The following is a 12,463-nucleotide window of genomic DNA, read 5'->3' on the forward strand; positions in this document are numbered from 1 at the left end:
GGCCAGTTTCTTAATGCCCGAAGTCTTTATCTTCAAACAGAGAAATAGCATATAATTAGGCAAACTCTATGCCTGCCTGATCTGTTTGGATCATAGCCACCTACCCCAAGGCAGGGCCTGGCACTTATTATGTATATGCATGATGTATATCACAGGAGAGTCCTGGTCTTGAATTGAGTCTTCCAATAGAAACCACAATAACAGTTGCATGGGGCTCTTGTTCACATAATTATTTCTGTGTTCTGATACTTTTGTTCTCTTTAAAAATAGTTTTCTCCGTAATCCTGAAATATATTCATTAGGCTTGAAAATTACTGGAGAAAACAGTTCTTTTCTGCAGCGCCCTGTCCTCATTTGTGTCATAAAGCTGAGCTTTTCCAAAAGCAGCCTGGATATTATCTCATGCTTTGTCTTGTTTATATGTGGGCAAGAGAGAGGGTGCAAATTTCTATATATACGTAAATATGACTATCTCTTTGCTTCTTGGTTAGCACGGACTCTATCTTGGTTGCTACGGTAGCTCCGTTACTTTGTACAGTTCTCTGACTTTGTCTTAAAGATTAAGGTTAGCTTAAAGCTGGAGCCCACTTCAACTACTGACAGAGTTCCCTATGTTTCCCCATCTTGAAGAGTTCCCACATTCAACAGCAGATTAGGAAATGCGAATCCTGAACCACAGAGCAAGGCTCTGGATACCAGTAAGTTTAAGTGCAGGAGTTCTGAGGACAGTGCTGAGGAGGCAGGGTCTGGCTGCACCAGTATGCACTTATTTGCACTTTTTTTCTCATGTAGGGCTTATCTCATAGCTGTGAAGAGAATTATTATCTGAAAAACAGATTGGATGAATTTATATAATTTATGTTTAAATCAAGGCAGTTTAAACTGTGGATTTTTATTATGGTTTGAATCAGCAAGGGCAAAGTCTTGATTTAATTTATTGATTCCATCCTTATTTGTCATTTGTACATTTTAGCTATTTCCCTAAAGAATGGTTAATTTTGAAGTTAGTGGCCATCCATTTAAGATTATTTACCAAAAAAAAAAAAAAAAAATCAGTATTTCTTTTCTGTGGTTAGGAAGACATTCTTTTCCTTCCTATTCATTGAAGTCATAATGTAGTTATGTGCGTTTACTTGCATCATTTCTTGAAAATTTTGTGCTACATTATAGATTGATGACTCGTGTTTTCTACTCATTGTAGCTGGACATATTCTTTATAGGTAATTTGCATCAGCCTCTGTTTGGCTTGGAAATTGAAGGGAAATTAGATCTATAAAAAAATTAAAAATCATTATGTATTATCCAGGTGTACTGATAGTGTTTAAAAATAAGCATAAAGGTGTTAAAACAGTTTGTTTTGGACAGCTATGAGAGCACGTGAGGTGCTTCTAGGCAGACATTACACAGAGCTCTTTCTGCTTCCCAGTGCACCTCACTGCTCACCTGACATTTCTGGGCTCTGGAAAACAGACTATGTTGCACTGGGATCTCCACTTGGAATTAGAATGAGATCAGCCAAACCTTAAAGCCAGATCTCTGGAGGAAGAAGTCTCACCTTCAGTTATGTGTATGGTTACTCTTCTTCTGCAGTGGCTCGTTCCTGCAGTGTGGGAAGAATTAGAGAGCAATTTGGATGGCTGTGTTTCTTTTGAGGGCATGTAAGTTGAAAGAACCAGCAAGAAGATTGGAACAGGAAGGAGAAGTATTTTTTCACACATCCAGCTAATCAAAGCATGAATTTACCACAGCAGTGGCCCATTCACAGTATTTCCTGCACTTAAAGAAGCATGTCAAGTTCTTCTTAAGCCACTGAGGTCTGTGCTTATAGGAGAACTGCAAATGGACTGTGACATAGCTGCAGAAAAACAACCAGCTCATTCACATCTGTCTGTTTTTCTCACTCCCTATTTGTTGTACAGCTTCGGGTTTAGTTTTCTTTGGGTTGCCTTGTAGTAACCAGAAGGGGAAAGTTTCTCTTTCAGGATAAAACATGTTGAAAACATGAAAAATTATGTAAAGTAATCTAGGTAACATTCTTAAAACTGCTGCAAAGAAGCATTGTTGTTCCATTAAACATCCTTAAAACACTCTGAAAGTGTTCTTTGCTCATTAACACCTATAGAGACTGAATAGAAGAAAACCACTGAATTAACTAGATTCAATACACTGTATTTTTGAGACCAAAACTCTTCCTAATGGCTCATGCACCAGATGGTTGTGCTGCCATCCAGAGGTACTTGGACAGGCTGGAGAACTGAGCAAGCAGGCATGTCACAGAGTTCAGTAAGGGGAAATGTAAAGTCCTTCACTCAGAGAGGAATAACTGAGGGACCAGTACACATAGGGGGCCAGCCAGCTGGAAGGCACAGAAGGACCTCAGGGTCCTGGTGGACAACAAGCTGACCATTAACCAGCCATGCACCCTTGTAGCAAAGGAGTCCAACAGTATCCTGGACTGCAGGATCAACCAGATTGAGGGAAATGATCCTTTTCCTCTGCTCAGCACTGAGATCACAACTGGAGAACTGTATCCAGTTCTGGGCCTCCCTAAGTAAAAGAAACAGGGATTACTGGAGTCAATCCAGGATAGGGCCACAGAGATTAAGAGACTGAGGATTCTTTTGTAAGATTAGAGCTGTGATGATTTGGCCTGTTGAAAAAGCTTGAGGGGATTTTATCAGTGTGTATAAATACCTGAGGTGAGGGAATAAAGAGGGAGCTGACTCTTCTTAGTAGTGGCCACTGACAGGACAAGAGGCAATGGACACAAATTAAAACAGAATTTAATCTAAACACAATAAACCGTTTCTTTGCTGTGAGGGTGGCCAAAAAAACCAGAACAGGTAGCCAGGAAGGTTATGGAGTCTCCATCTGTGAAGATAGTCAGAACCCAACTGGACATGGCCCTGGGCAACATGCTCTAGCTGTCCCTGCTTGAGCAGGGGCTTTGACTAGATCATCTCTAGAGGTGCCTCACGCAGCCTGCACGATTTGGTGACTCTGTAACCAACAGCAGATTCTAGATGTTTTTTGTTCCCCTCAGCAGTGAATTCTGGACTGCTAACACAAATCAGACAGGATGCTTAGAGAAAGCACCACGTATTTCTTTAACTGCGTTGCTAAATACCTGGCCATCTGCTGCCCTGATTTTCTTTATGCTGTTTCCAGTGCACTGCCACCAAGTGCAGCCTGGAAGTCAGGCTGAATCCACTCACCTGGTTGCCTCTGTGGTTTCAGAAGACACCTTCTATTTCCAGTTCAGCATTGGGTACTGCTCACAGCAACATTCAATACACCTGAAAAGGTAGATTTTAAGTAGAGTACACTGCAGAGAAGGAAGAGAAAGGTTTTCAAAATAACCTGTATTTTGGGCTTCTTCATGTAGTTATTAGTGGGATTTACAGCTGATGATGTGGGCTGAGGGATTCTCCATTGTATGTAACAACTTGTAATCACACAAAGGCCACAGATTTGCCTTAATTCCTTTTAATATGACCAGAGGGGAGCACCTCTGCTCTTTCTCAGAAGAGAAGTTAGCTTCTCACTCTGAGAAGTAAACTTTTCTTTCTGTGTTTCTCTACCTCCTGGAGCTTGCTGGGGTTTGTATCCTTGTGAAATGGAAGGGAAGAGTTAAAGTCTTGTATATGTAAATAAACATGGTCCCTCAGGAAACTTAGACCAGGTTCTATTGCAGCTGAAACCTGTGGGGCTGTATCTGCTACACACACTGCCATTGGTAAGGCTTACAGTGCATACATGCCTTCGTGCTCTCCTGTTTTTAATGTATGTAGCCAGTCTGCTTCTGCAGGAGGCCTCATTGACCTGGGCTGGATCTCAGGAAGCAGATCCTGTGCATGTGGCAGTGCCGTTCTAACATTTTAGAGGCCACAATGTTTCCCAAACTGGTTTTGTTTGTCCATCTGACTGAACTATACTTGTTGGTTTGTGGACTGAGTTACCAAAATTAGACTTTCCAACTCTGAAGACTGAGACTTCACTATATTTGACCTTCGTTAGAGTTCCTGATTCTCTTCTAGAAGTCTTTTTCCATTCTGGCTGAGAGTTTTTTGAATTATTCCCCTAATAAGACTTGGACTGCAAACTCTAACCCTTGTGTCTTAAGCCTGGAGGGTGACACACAAATAACGTTTCTGTGGATGCCTGTAGTGTCAGATATATATGCCATTCAGCTACTGCTGATTTCTGTGTTCAGGGAAAGACCCTTCATACACCATTCTGTGCAACTTTGCCATGGCCTTAATGTGCGGGTGGCCTGACCCCACAGCACGAGGAGAGAATATCAGCAGGTTCTCGTTGAGAGAAATCTCATATGAGAGGAGCTCATAACACAAAGCCAAAGAACTAAAGTGTGTGTAATGTTCATAAGGACAAAAGATTATGTTCTGTGCTCTTTACAGGCAGTATCCCTTAAGGCCAGTGGCTTTGCAGGAAGCGATATGTGATTTGTCTAATGCCATTATTGCTGGGTAGTACTGTATTATTTTAGCATGTTTATCCCCTGTGTATGTCAGGGAACTGAGCAGACACAGCAATCTCAATTATTTCTGAGCTGCCTTCTCTTCTGAGCGTGAGCGAATCTGAGTCAACACTGAGCTCCTCTGTGGCCACTTTGTAGCCTGTGCTGTGTTGTGTCACCTCCTTAGAGAGACTGGAAGGGCTGTGGCTGTTCCTGGTCCCAGGGAATTGAGAGCAATTCCAGGGAAGCCAATGGGATCACAGTAGTGTACATGTGGGGAAACTGGGTCCTCGTGTGGGAGTGTTGTTCTTGAGGGATGATATTTTAACTTTTTTTCAGGTTTGTACCTTGTAGGGAGAAGATGCTTGTTGGTTGTTTGCTTGTTTCTGTGTACTTGTCCAGGCTTAACACTTGTCCTTCTTCTTAAGATGAATCTTTTGATTGAACATCCCCGAATCATCTGATGCTTCTTGATAAGTATGTATGGGCAAGAAATACAATCATTAATAGAATAGAAAGCAATCAGAGAAAAAGCCCATGGGATGAGATTCTCTGTTGACATCTAGAAGACTCATCTACTCTTTTCATTATTATGGCTCTGGCCTTGAACTAGTGTCTGTGGGGAGCCTAATTTAAGGATTTTATACTGATACCAGGAAATTAGCAATCTAAGTAAAGGCAGAACCCTTTCCTGTGTGAGGAAATGGTGCAGTAAAAGATGCTGAAGGTTCAAGAATAACTGTGCCTGCAGATTTGTTTTACCTTAATGATAGTTACCGCATACAGGTAACTGTTGAGAACAGGTGGTTCTGGAATAAGGTCTTCTACAGCCAGATCTTCAGCACTGCAGTGTCATTCTCTACAGCAACACCTATTGGAAGCAGCAAGGTTTGGATACCTGTAAGCTGCTGCTGAAGAAACTGATCTGCAAATTCCTGAAACAAATGAGCGTTTGCATTAACTTCAGAGGACTTTAGATCAGACTCATAGAGTTGTTATTCATCCTGTCCAGTGAATCCTTCTAGAAGAGAAAAATTCACTGTGATATCTTCCAGCAACCCAGGCTGGAGTTGTTGCATAGAAATCCTGGAGCAGAAGCGTGACACAAAGATGTGTTTTGACAGCACAGGTGTCATGCCACTGTCCTTTTATAATCACCAGTTCCTGCCTGAATTTGAAATTGAACTCTGTTTCAGGACATACTTAGCCTCAGCCACTGTGGTATGAATTTCCAAGTGATGAAACTGGGTATCAGAAGGTGGGTTGTAATGTTCGGGTTCATCTAACCACCTTTCTTTGGAGAGAAAATTAAATTCACTTTATTTTCCTTCTTTGTATTGTGGAGGCACAGCTGACCATGCTCTCTAGGTATTGCCTTCTTTCTGTTACCTAAAATAAGTGAGATGCTTGGGCCTTTTAATGTTTTGGATATGATGCCCTGCTTTCCTCTCTCTGTAAGGGACAGAGTGAACCAGCTGTAGTGAAGTTTGTACTACATGAGCAAGCAGCTCCTGTTCTTGGTGTAGAAGTCAATAAATCCTTTCAGCTCTATGCTGTGACCTGAGCCATTATTCTCACGTTAAAGGAAATGCTTTTTGATTTTTTTTCTTAATCTTACTGTTTCTGTTCATTAAAATTATAATAATCTAATTTTTCTAACCTTTTATTCTTTTATTCTTTTGCTGTGACTTTCCTTTTTGTAAACCAGAAATTAATTTCCAGATGGTCTTTCTTCCTACTGTCCTAAACCAGAGGCTTGGAGTTTCTCATATCCAGTAAAATTAAGAAAATGTGGTATTCCCTACACTTTTTACAGCAGAACGCATTGCAAAATGGGAAAAGCAGTGTGTTACAATTGGATCACGAAATCTCTGACCTCACAGTTTCGTAGTGCACAGTTTTAAAATCCACTGTGGAGGAGGGGAAATTCTTAAAACATTTGCTCAAATTGAAACCTACTCAGGCCTGTTTATGGGACTGTAGGGGTCACGACACTGGAGGGGAGTAGAAGTAGGATGTCCGTAGGTGTGGTGAGTACCTCTTGGGACTGGAGGAGGATCTAGAGTTTTGTGGTCGATAATGAAATTACATTTACAGTGTGGGTATGCAAGCAATTAGCCTTCACTAGTTCTACTGGATACAGAGCAATTTGTTCCTGAAGGAATATCTGTAGCTGTAGAACAATGTATGCAGTGGCTATCCAATGCATTTCCCCTCTGGCTGTGTACGGGCCATACCCCACTGCCGTCAACAAGTCCTTCTGGAATTCATGGGAGTTGAGATGGGCTGCTTGTGCTTGTGACTTGCTGTTTGGCGCCTTGTTCAAGGCACGGGTGCAAGTCTAGTTAATCCAATCACTTCTTGAGCCCTTACTGAAGGGCAGCATATCCGAACTCAGTGAAAATCCTGTTAGGAATCTGTCAGCGGGTGATTAAGAGATGTCAGAGGCCAAAGTAAGCTGTATCAGCACTGAGCTGGGTAGATGAAGTGTTCTGTGGTGAGCCTAATCTTGTGAAGAGCATGACCTCTGTCTGCTGTATAAAGGTTTTCCATGGTAACCCCGTTTTTAATTAAGTTCTTAATATACATATGACCTAGCTGAAACAATCTTGGTGATAGGAGGGTCAGAAGGGTGTGAGGACTTCCTGATGGAGGGTGGAAAGGTGTGGTGAAGAAGGGGAGATGCAAGAATTAGCATAGAAAATGGGATTAACATCAGCTAAAAGTACATGTGAAGAGCAGTTTATCTGCTGTTTCCCCTCCTCCTTCCTCATCCTCTCTTTCTCTGCTGTGCAGTGTCCCCTCCTTGTTAGTGCATCAGCCCTTCTCAATAGGTGACTGGACCAAGGCGGGGGTATTGTTGTGGCTCATTACCCAGATGTTACCTGATTGCAGCAATGTGTTTTCCAAAAGACATCACAGGTAGGATAGACAGACTTCTGCTGGCTTCCTGCTATACCTGAAAATGGCTGTCTTTGGTCATCTCCTGACAGAGGACTAATGAAATCTGAAGGGGAACATGGATCTTGTAATTCCTCAAGAAGAGTTTTACAAGGAGATGTACAGCTCTTGGAAAGCAGAAAAAAAAGAGCTTCTGACTAGGAAAGTTGTGAGTGAAAGCAGTGTTCCCAATACGCATCCAGAGGTATAAAAAACAGATTTTTTTTCTGGTGCGTTAGTGGAAAGATCTGTTGTATTTTAATTTATCTTTTTAATTTGAAAACAATGGAACCACTCTTCTCTTTCCCTGTGTGTGGTGGGGGTGCTGCTCAAATGCTTTCAAGCAGACATGTTGGAAGCTGAAGGCTGCACTTCTGTGGCAGCAAAGCTTAGTCTCCCAGGTGTTTTTATATGGGAACAAAGACTTTATCTGAAATAGGAACTCAGCCCACTAGACATCACAACCTGCTGATAGATCCCAGAGGACGTCAAGAGTTTGGCTGATGAAATAATGCTATTTTGCAAAAGCAGCATCTCGCGTGCCGATTCAGGGTTTGTGTCCTGGTTCCCTGCGGGGACTTTAGATATGTGGGTGTGTCTGGGAAGATGGGAAAGAGGCCGTGTCGAACGGACTCAACAGGCATGTTCTCTGCTATGTTCAGGGGGAACAGAGGGTTTCCGAGAAGTATTGATTTATGAAATATTGTAAGAAAGAGCCCAAGATAGAAATCAATAGAGGTGATGTTGGTTCTCTGTGTTTGATCCTGCTGAGCTTGGAGGATGATCCTACCATAATCTCTGAGGCATACAGTGTAAAACCTGCTCCTGGTGAGCTGTTGTGTATATGTATCTGTATACATGTTTGTATCTCTTGTTCTGTAATATCAGGCATGTGGACCCAGTCACATCTGAGCTGATGCATTATTCTTACCAATCTCTGAGTTTAGGAGTCTGTCCCTTTGGCTGGCCAAGCCAGTAAACATCTGACAGTGCACGTAACTCAGGACAGTAAATCTAGGCTATAGCAAATTAGTGTGCAGCTTCCCTGTGCTCTGAGCTGAGGCATGTGAATCTCAGCACTGATGAACCTGCTGAGCATCTGAACTCTGGCTTTGGTCCTACTGTAATTAGAGTTTATGCAATTTACAAACAGTTATTGCATGAGCCCTTGGAACTGCCTTATAGTGCTAGAATCTCTCTGTAGAAGAGCCCATGGTCAAATTATTTCATTAGCAACCTGGGAAGCTCCATCGTCATCCTTTTAGATTTCTAGATTTCTCCTATACCTCCTTTTCCCATATGCAATTATAAATTGATACCATATAATTTGCCTTAAGTCTCTGTTTATTTTAAATGCAATAATTAGACATAACAATTGCTGTAGAAAAATAAACATCTGTTCAATGGGAAGACTGAGTAATTAAGGACAATTATTGGTTTCTGTAAGTAGGAAAGTTCTTTAAGAACAAAATTCTTTCGAGTGCAGCTAAGAGGAGTGTAAGTTGCATATCATTGGAGACCAGGACTCTACAGTCTAAAATAATTGGAAAATTAAATGGACGCTAAGAAATTATCTAGAGCTTTCTTTCCAGATTGTATTTGAAATGCAGTTTTTCTGGTTGTAATATGTAAAACTTGTGTAGAGTTTATATCCCTTTCCAACATTCTTTGTAAGGATTAATCAGTTAATCCTGCTACAGCCCTTGCAAGGTAAGTAAGTAAGTGTTATTATCCCTATTTCATAGCTATGGAAATCATGTTGCTGTGGGCCAAATTTTAATCCATTTTCCACTGTTGCAGATCTAAAACAACTTTACTGCAGTCAGCAGAGTTAGACACAGTAACTGAACTGATTTAACCCTAATTGAAACTACAGTGTTTGTGAAGGTAACTGTTGAGAGTAAAGATGAAGAATATTACATTTAAAGTATTGTCCTGTGCCCCACTTGAGATGTATTAATGCTTTTGTTTGCTTCAGATGTTGATTTTCTAAACTGGCATCCTTGAAGTTTTGCAGGTCTTGCAGATGTTAGTGCATGTAGTTTTCAGGAATGAGTATCCATAAATTCTTTTAAGATTTACAACATTAATCTCCAATTTGTGGGGATAAATTAAATTATATCATTTGTATATAAAGATTGGATGTACAAAGTTCATATGCAACAATAATGAACACACTGTAGCTCTTTAAAAAAGAGTGCACATGAGTTTGTTCAGCCTAGGACTTTTGTGCCTCCTTTAATCAAAAGAGTTGGTTGCCAGTAGTAGTTTGAGCCCTGAAGTAAACCACAAATGTTAGTGTCCTGCACTGCCTAGATTAACATTTGCAGAGTATTCATTGACTTGAATTAATTGGCAATTAGCTAACTCAAGTTAAAAGAGGAGCAATATTTCTCTCTAGACATTCCTTTAATTGCTCATCCAGCCAAAATAGACACTACTGTCCAGACCAGGGCTTTCCGCTTGGATTTTTCAAGTTCTTTGACAATGCACTGAAGTGAAATGAAGAGCAAGCAACATGTATGTGCAGATGATCTTCTGAAATCAGTGGATAGTTTCCCTACTAGAGAAATGTATCAGTGCTTATGAATAGGGCATTAGGTTGGTTTTATTTTAAAAGAAAACAAAATACTTCCATTTACCACTGCAAAAATTGTATGTATTAAATATAGCAAATGTACCTAATTTTTCATTTCACTTCTTGAAGTAATTTTTGGCCTTATGGTTAGAAATCAAGATAATGAGTTACTTGTGTTTAACATTTCTGAAAGACTGGGAACATTATTAACAATGGATATACCATAAGTGCTGTATTTAAACAACAGTGCTGCTTCATTATTTATTACACTCTCTCTCTCACTTAAAATGATGATTTTTTTCAGATCAGTGTCTCTGTCAAACTTGGAGTTTGGATAGTACTGAAAACATTCCCTCTTGTTCCTAGAATGTTTCTTTCTCTAATGAAGAGTTGTAATAACAGGATTGTTAGTAAGATGGTAGTATTTAAGCAGTTGTGACGTGAGTATCAAATAGCACCAGCTCTTAGTGTTTTATTCAGTCTGTGTTAGAGAAAAATTACAGCACACAATGCAAGGCAAAAATAAGTCAGCCTTTTCTAAAATCCCATTCTTGGCTGAAAAGTCATGGAGGTGTTTGCCAGTTACAATATAGGCCACTTGGTGTGGTCATGGATTCACAGTGAGTGCATTGTCTCAGCTGGAGGGAAGCTTTTGTTTCTCTATCCCCATAGAACATTCTTCTTGGGTAAAAGAAGAATCTACTCTCTGAACTGCTTCAGAGGCTGTCCACCTCTCCAGCTGATCTAACTCTGTCCCTTGTTCATCATATAAGCTCCTGTCCTTTTCGTAGAAGAACTCTGTTTCTCTAAGCATCCACAGAGTGGGAGTTTACAAGCAGGAAAATGCACCGGCGTGGTTACTTGCAGGTCACTGCAGTGTTAGGCTGTGTCAGGCCGGTACACTTTACTTTGCTCTTCTTCCATCAGTGTAATCTTTCCCTTGTGTCATGTGAGGTTCCTCATGCTCATTTTTTTATCAAATAGTGGCTTTAACTTAGTGTTAAAAGTGTTAACCTACACATCCCCTTGCTTTTCAGTGTTTTCATGTTTCCATCTTTACTCTCCCCCTTCAGTTATAGGGCTGGTTCTGGTGCAGTTCACCGGCTAAAATCAAAAGCAGCCCAATGCTTCTAGCTCATAGGATGCAACAACTTATTTGAAAGGTCCACAAGCCCCCAGGAATGATCTATGGATGGAGATCTGAAGTGTGCCTGAAGGAATGAGTGTGTGTAACAGCTATGAGAGAAACTTCAAGTGGTTGATGCCCACAGCATCGTAGATTTTCTGTCAGGACAGACTGAGCTTAACTTTAACAATCATGAAGGTTACTTGCCTGCATTTGAGGAGTTACTTATTCATGACGCTGACAATTTCAAACTCTGTTGCCTGGCAGATTTGCTTTAAGCCAAGTCAGTGCAAAATATCCACTTAGCAGCGGCAGTCTTGTTTATTTTCCTTTGGGGAAAGAGGCAGGTACACAGGTACTTGTGCTGGCCTAAGTGTGTAGATATCTCTACAAATAAGTACCTAACTTATTGACACATTTGTATTGGAGGATTTGTATAGTTTTGAGATGCTCATTTACAGCAGAATATACAGAAGGGGAAAAAGTGGAAGATGCACAGCCTCTTCAACAGCCCTGCAAACACACCTTGGACACGTTTCTAAGCAGGAAATTCTGCCACTTCTGTTTTTTCAATAATAGCTCAATAGTTCAGTCACAAAGTTGCTTCTTATTCTCTCATAGGTCTGTTATTATGTAGGTAAATAATACATCTTAAATAGTTAATATTCTCCATATCAATAAAAGGACTTAAGAATCAGAAGCCCACAGGAACTCAAATCCACAAGTCATCTCTCAGTAGTTATACACCTGGCTGAAATTACAAGACAGAAACAGAAGTCCTGAGTACAAACTCAATTAGGCTTTCATCATAGTAGCAGGAGGATGGACTTACTAAGAGGGTTTTGGTGTTTGTTTTTTTTTTCGCTTAGGCTGGCATGGAAATGGTGAAAGGAAGTGGCTCGGGGAGGAGGGAGGAAGCAAGGCAGAGCAGCTTGTTTTATTTTCATTTTAAAATTACATTAATTGAATTTAGTACAGTGAAAAGTGCTGTCTTGGGCTGTTCAAAGGGTTGACTAAAAGTTCTATCTCCACAAAACAGCAGTGACAGTGCATTTTTTTTCCCCTTGATTTTTAAAATGCAAATGAGGAGAAGAGGAACGATGCATTAAATCTTACGCTTTCTCATTCTGTCCTTTGATACCATGGTGTAAATCAGGAATGATTTCTTGAGGGCAATGAAATTAATTCAGTATAAAATCAGTGTGATTCAGTTTTATTTTTGCAAAGTCTTGATGTCTTTTAACAGTTTATTTACTTTTTGTTTGAGTAAACAAAATGGTTTAATCTTAATTTTGTATTTTTCTGTGCTAAGTTAGTAGCTAGAAGCACAGAGGACACTGTG

The 12,463-nt window shown here is 40.5% G+C and overlaps 1 protein-coding gene across 11 annotated transcripts in view; it reads left to right on the forward strand.

The window, feature by feature from the left end:
• Positions 1 to 12,463, forward strand: part of BRSK2 (BR serine/threonine kinase 2) — a 318,125-nt gene that overhangs the window by 141,184 nt on the left and 164,478 nt on the right. The gene's annotated exons all lie outside the window — the stretch shown is intronic.

This window comes from Empidonax traillii, unplaced genomic scaffold (assembly GCF_003031625.1).
Source record: "Empidonax traillii isolate 1590-97213 ecotype Southwest subspecies unplaced genomic scaffold, ASM303162v1 scaffold245:size1430315, whole genome shotgun sequence".
Classification (NCBI taxonomy): Eukaryota; Metazoa; Chordata; class Aves; order Passeriformes; family Tyrannidae; genus Empidonax; species Empidonax traillii.